We start from the raw sequence: 7,234 nt of genomic DNA, 5'->3' as shown, positions 1-7,234 counted from the left end.
TCCATCAGCTTCTCCGGTTTAGATGTCAACTTCTTCTTCTTGGGCATGTCGGCAACTGTTTCCCACGAACGAACCGCGTCTTTTGAGGTATGTAGCTGTCTCTGTCGTCGCTTTTACAGGGTCTCGGGCACAGAGCTAAACTCTCAAGCAGCCATCACGGTCAACAGCCAGGCCACGCCCTCCATGGTCCTTTTTAATCGATTGTGAAACAAAATCTTAACGACATAATAAAAAGTCAACCGCACCACGGATTCCCAGCCAGTCTCCCACACAGGTACTAGCAAGGACTTGAGCTGTGTAACTTGACGAGAGCAGGCACATTCAGCTTAGAATGGCCATTGACATTAAATGCTTTAATCCATAGGCCTTTTTAATCGATTGTGAAACAAAATCTAAACAACATAATAAAAAGTCACCCGCACCATGGATTCCCAGACAGTCTCCCACACTGGTACTAGCGAGGCCTTAAGCTGTGTAACTTGACGAGAGCAGGCACATTCAGCTTAGAATGGCTATTGACATTAAATGCTTTAATCCATAGTCCTTTTTAATCGATTGTGAAACAAAATCTAAACGACATAATAAAAAGTCAACCGCACCACAGATTCCCAGACAGTCTCCCACACTGGTACTAGCGAGGCCTTAAGCTGCGTAACTTCAGCAACCTGACGAGAGCAGGCACATTCAGCTTAGAATGGCCATTGACATTAAATGCTTTAATCCATAGTCCTTTTTAATCGATTGTGAAACAAAATCTAAACGACATAATAAAAAGTCAACTGCACCATGTATTCTCAGACAGTCTCCCACACTGATACTAGCGAGGCCTTAAAGAGGCTCTGTCACCAGATTTTGCAACCCCTATCTCCTATTGCAGCAGATCGGCGCTGCAATGTAGATTAGAGTAACGTTTTTTTTTTTTTTTAAAACGAGCATTTTTGGCCAAGTTATGACCATTTTTATATTTATGCAAATGAGGCTTTCTTAAGTACAACTGAGCGTGTTTAAAGTTATATACAAGTGGGTGTGTATTGTGTATGTACATCTGGGCGTTTTTACTTCTGTTACTAGCTGGGCGTTGTGAATAGAAGTGTATGATGCTGACGAATCAGCATCATCCACTTCTCTTCGTTAACACCCAGCTTCTGGCAGTGCACAGACACACAGCGTGTTCTCGAGAGATCACGCTGTGATGTCACTTCCTGCCCCAGGTCCTGCATCATGTCGGACGAGCGAGGACACATCGGCACCAGGCGACAGAGGCTACAGTTGATTCTGCAGCAGCATCGGTGTTTGCAGGTAAGTCGATGTAGCCTCTGTCGCCTGGTGCGTTTTTTTAATGCGATTTTTTGGATGCGATTTGTAAGCAAATTATTGTTTTTCACCACATGCGTTTTTCATGCATTTTTTTATGCGTTTTTCTTGCGTTTTTCATGCGTTTTTTAATGCTATTTTTTTTATGCGATTTTTTTTTTTTATGCGATTTGTAAGTAAATTATTGTTTTTCACCACATGCGTTTTTCATGCTTTTTTTGATGCGTTTTTCATGCGTGTTTTTTTATGCAGTTTGTTTTATGCGATTTTTTTTTATTGCGATTTGTAAGTAAATTATTGTTTTTCACCACATGCGGTTTTCATGCTTTTTTTGATGCGTTTTTCATGCGTGTTTTTTTATGCAGTTTGTTTTATGCGATTTTTTTTTATGCGATTTGTAAGCAAATTATTGTTTTTCACCACATGCGTTTTTCATACATTTTTTATTGCATTTTTCATGCGTTTTCCATGCGTTTTTTAATGCATTTTTTTAATGCGATTTTTTTTTTTTTAATGCGTTTTGTAAGCAAATTATTGTTTTTCACCAAATGCGTTTTTCATGCTTTTTTAATTCGTTTTTCATGCGTTTTTCATGCGTTTTTATGTGATTTTTAAGCAAATTCTTGTGTTGCACCACATGCGTTTTTTATGCGTTTTTCATGCTTTTTTATGTGATTTTTAAGCAAATTCTTTTTTTGCACCGCATGCATTTTTTCATGTTTTTTTGATGCGTTTTTGATGCCTTTTTCATGCGTTTTTCTATACGATTTTTTTTTTAATGTGATTTGTAAGCAAATTATTGTTTTTCACCACATGCGTTTTTCATGCATTTTTTATGCGTTTTTGATGCGTTTTTCATGCGTTTTTCATGTTTTTTTAAGCAAATTCTTGTGTTGCACCACATGCGTTTTTCATGCGTTTTTCATGCTTTTTTATGTGATTTTTAAGCAAATTCTTTTTTTGCACCGCATGCATTTTTTCATGTTTTTTTGATGCGTTTTTGATGCCTTTTTCATGCGTTTTTCTATACGATTTTTTTTTTAATGTGATTTGTAAGCAAATTATTGTTTTTCACCACATGCGTTTTTCATGCATTTTTTATGCGTTTTTGATGCGTTTTTCATGCGTTTTTCATGTTTTTTTAATGCGCTTTTTTTTTAATGCGGTTTATTTTTATGCGATTTGAAAGCAAATTATTGTTTTTCACCACATGCGTTTTTTATGCTTTTTTAATGCGTTTTTCATGCGTTTTTCTATGCAATTTTTTTTATGTGATTTGTAAGCAAATTTTTTTCACCACATGCGTTTTTCATGCGTTTTTCATGCGTTTTTCATGCGATTTTAAGCAAATTCTTGATTTGTACCAGATGCGTTTTTCATGCTTTTTTAGTGCGTTTTTCATGCGTTTTTTTAATGCGATTTATTTTTATGCGATTTTTAAGCAAATTCTTGTTTTGCACCACATGCGTTTTTCATGCGTTTTATGTGATTTTTAAGCAAATTCTTGTTTTGCACCACATGCGTTTTTCATGCATTTTTTTATGCGTTTTTGATGCGTTTTTCATGCGTTTTTGATGCGATTTTAAGCAAATTCTTGATTTGTACCAGATGCGTTTTTTATGCTTTTTTAGTGCGTTTTTCATGCGTTTTTTTCATGCGATTTGTAAGCAAATTATTGTTTTTCACCACATGCGTTTCTAATGCGTTTTTTTCATGCGTTTTTTTTTTATGCGATTTGTAAGCAAATTATTGTTTTTCACCACATGCGTTTTTCATGCTTTTTTAATGCGTTTTTTTAATGCGGTTTATTTTTATGCGATTTTTTTATGCGATTTGAAAGCAAATTATTGTTTTTCACCACATGCGTTTTTAATGCGTTTTTCATGCGTTTTTCTATGCGATTTTTATTTTTTTAATGTGATTTGTAAGCAAATTATTGTTTTTCACCTCATGCATTTTTCATGCGTTTTTCATGCGTTTTTCATGCGATTTTAAGCAAATTCTTGATTTGTACCAAATGCGTTTTTCATGTTTTTTTAATGCGTTTTTCATGCGGTTTTCATGCGTTTGTTATGCGTTTTTTTATGCAATTTTTTTTTAATGCGTTTTTTTTATGCGATTTGTAAGCAAATTATTGTTTTTCACCACATGCGTTTTTCATGCATTTTTTATGCGTTTTTGATGCGTTTTTCATGCGATTTTAAGCAAATTCTTGATTTGTACCAGATGCGTTTTTCATGCTTTTTTAGTGCGTTTTTCATGCGTTTTCTTAATGCGATTTGTAAGCAAATTATTGTTTTTCACCACATGCGTTTTTCATGTTTTTTTAATGCGTTTTTTTTTTAATGCGGTTTATTTTTATGCGATTTGAAAGCAAATTAGGCTGGGTTCACACGTGGCGGAATTTCACTTAAATTCCGCTGCGGACACTCCGCAGCGTTAATCCGCAGCGGAGCCGTTTGTCCATTGACTTACACTTTAATTTAGCAGTGTTCGTTTAGACGATGCGTAAAATTCCGCTGCGGAGCATAGGCTGCGGAGCGGAATTTGGTGTCCGCAGCATGCTCTGTCTGTTGCGGAGCAGTGCCGGACTCATGGCGGAATTTCTCCATTGACTTCAATGGAGATTCTAATTTCCGCAATGAAGTCCGCAGCTGTCATGCACATGTTATGTGTGCTGCGGATCCGTCTTGCTTTTTTAACTTGACATTTCTTAATTCTGGCTGGACCTATGTATTTCTAGGTCTACAGCCAGACTGAGGAAGTCAATGGGGCTCCCGTAATGACGGGAGCGTTGCTAGGAGACGTCAGTAAGGGCATGACCACACGTGGCGGATTTCCTCCGCAACTGTCCGCATCAATGCCGCACAGAATCTGCGTTGCAGATTCTGCTGCGGATCTGCACAAAATGTGCAGTAAATTGATGCGGACTAGCTGCTGCGGACTGCGGTAAAAGTACTTCCCTTCTCCCTATTCAGTGCAGGATAGAGAGAAGGCCGGACAGCACTTTCCCTTGTGAAAGTCAAAGAAATTCATACTTACCGCCCGTTGTCTTGGTGACGCGTCCCTCCTTCGGCATCCAGCCCGATTAAGCGATCGGCAGTAACTGTTTCTGCACCCGGGACAGTGACTACCGATCCCAATATACATCTATCTGTAAAAAAAAATGAAGTTCATACTTACCGAGAACTCCCTGCTTCTGTCTCCAGTCCGGCCTCCCAGGATGACGTTTCAGTCTAAGTGACGGCTGCAGCCAATCACAGGCTAATAACAGGCTGCAGCGGTCACATGGACTGCCGCGTCATCCAGGGAGGTCGGGCTGGATGCCGAAGGAGGGACGCGTGACCAAGACAACGGGCGGTAAGTATGAATTTCTTTGACTTTCACAAGGGAAAGTGCTGTCCCTTCTCTCTATCCTGCACTGAATAGGGAGAAGGGAAGTACTTTTACCGCAGTCCGCAGCAGCTAGTCCGCATCAATTTACTGCACATTTTGTGCAGATCCGCAGCAGAATCTGCAACGCAGATTCTGTGCGGCATTGATGCGGACAGTTGCGGAGGAAATCCGCCACGTGTGGTCATGCCCTTAAGCAAATTCTTGTCTTGCACCACATGCGTTTTTCATGCGTTTTCCATGCGTTTTTTATGCAATTTTTTTTTTATACAATTTTTTTTTTGAGATTTGTAAGCAAATTTTTGTTTTTCACCACATGCGTTTTTCATGGGTTTTCCATGCGATTTTTATGCAAATTTTTTTTTTGCGATATGTAAGCAAATTTTTGTTTTTCACCACATGCGTTTTCAATGCGTTTTTTATGCAATTTTTTTTTGAGATGTGTAAGCAAATTTTTGTTTTTCACCACATGCGTTTTTATGTTTTTCATGCGTTTTTCATGCGTTTTTTATGCACATTTTTTTTTGCGATGTGTAAGCAAATTTTTGTTTTTCACCACATGCGTTTTTCATGTTTTTTTTTTTAATGCGTTATTCATGCGTTTTTCATGCGTTTTATGTGATTTTTTAAGCAAATTTTTTTTTGCACCACATGCGTTTTTCATGCATTTTTCATGTGTTTTTAATGTTTTTCATGTGTTTTTTATGCGTTTTCCATGCGTTTTTTATGCAATTTTTTTTTGCGATGTGTAAGCAAATTTTTGTTTTTCGCCACATGCGTTTTTCATGCATTTTTCATGTGTTTTTAATGTTTTTCATGCGTTTTTCATGCGTTTTCCATGCGTTTTTTATGCAATTTTTTTTATACATTTTTTTTTTGCGATTTGTAAGCAAATTTTTGTTTTTCACCACATGCGTTTTTCATGCTTTTTTTCATGCGTTTTTTACGCAATTTTTTTTTGCGATGTCTAAGCAAATTTTTGTTTTTCACCACATGCGTTTTTCATGCGTTTTTCATGCGTTTTTCATGCGTTTTATGTGATTTTTAAGCAAATTATTTTTTTGCACCACATGCGTTTTTATGCGTTTTTCCATGCGTTTTTTTATGCAATTTATTTTTTTTATACAATTTTTTTTTTGCGATTTGTAAGCAAATTTTTGTTTTTCACCACATGCGTTTTTCATGCGTTTTATGTGATTTTTAAGCAAATTCTTGTCTTGCACCACATGCGTTTTTCATGCGTTTTTCATGCGTTTTATGTGATTTTTAAGCAAATTATTTTTTTGCACCACATGCGTTTTTCATGCATTTTTAATGCATTTTTCATGCTTTTTTATGTGATTAAAAATTAAGCAAATTATTTTTTTGCAACACATGCGTTTTCATGCGTTTTTCATGCGTTTTTTTATGTGATTTTCATGCGTTTTATGTGATTTTTAAGCAAATTATTTTTTTGCACCACATGCGTTTTTCATGCGTTTTTTTATGCAATTTTTTTTTTATACAATTTTTTTTTTGCGATTTATAAGCACATTTTTGTTTTTCACCACATGCGTTTTTTATGCTTTTTTTAAATGCGTTTTTCATGCGTTTTATGTGATTTTTAAGCAAATTCTTGTTTTGCACCACATGCGTTTTTCATAAAACGCATGAAAAACACATAAAAAACGCATGAAAAACGCATGTGGTGCAAAAAAATAATTTGCTTAAAAATCACATAAAACTGTGATTTTTAAGCAAATTATTTTTTTGCACCACATGCGTTTTTCATGCGTTTTTTATGTGTTTTTCATGCGTTTTATGTGATTTTTAAGCAAATTCTTGTCTTGCACCACATGCGTTTTTCATGCGTTTTTCATGCGTTTTCCATCTGTTTTTTATGCAATTTTTTTTTTTTTGCGATGTGTAAGCAAATTTTTGTTTTTCACCACATGCGTTTTTCATAAAACGCATGAAAAACACATAAAAAACGCATGAAAAACGCATGTGGTGCAAAAAAATAATTTGCTTAAAAATCACATAAAACTGTGATTTTTAAGCAAATTATTTTTTTGCACCACATGCGTTTTTCATGCGTTTTTTATGTGTTTTTCATGCGTTTTATGTGATTTTTAAGCAAATTCTTGTCTTGCACCACATGCGTTTTTCATGCGTTTTTCATGCGTTTTCCATCTGTTTTTTATGCAATTTTTTTTTTTTTGCGATGTGTAAGCAAATTTTTGTTTTTCACCACATGCGTTTTTCATGCTTTTGTAATGCGTTTTTCATGCGTTTCATGTGATTTTTAAGCAAATTATTTTTTTGCACCACATGCGTTTTTCATGCGTTTTTTATGTGTTTTTCATGCGTTTTATGTGATTTTTAAGCAAATTATTTTTTTGCACCACATGCGTTTTTCATGCATTTTTCATGTTTTTCATGCGTTTTTCATGCGTTTTCCATGCGTTTTTTATACAATTTTTTTTTGCGATTTGTAAGCAAATTTTTGTTTTTCACCACATGCGTTTTTCATGCATTTTTTATGCGT

At 35.6% G+C, this 7,234-nt stretch overlaps 1 pseudogene; it reads right to left on the bottom strand.

Annotated features, from left to right (window-relative positions):
* Positions 1 to 587: 587 nt before the first annotated feature.
* Positions 588 to 706, bottom strand: LOC142699709 (5S ribosomal RNA; annotated as a pseudogene).
* Between the last annotated feature and the right edge of the window lie 6,528 nt (positions 707 to 7,234).

This window comes from Rhinoderma darwinii, chromosome 1 (assembly GCF_050947455.1).
Source record: "Rhinoderma darwinii isolate aRhiDar2 chromosome 1, aRhiDar2.hap1, whole genome shotgun sequence".
Classification (NCBI taxonomy): Eukaryota; Metazoa; Chordata; class Amphibia; order Anura; family Rhinodermatidae; genus Rhinoderma; species Rhinoderma darwinii.
Note: the sequence above shows the minus strand (reverse complement) of the source record. Positions and strands in the feature narration are given on the sequence as shown.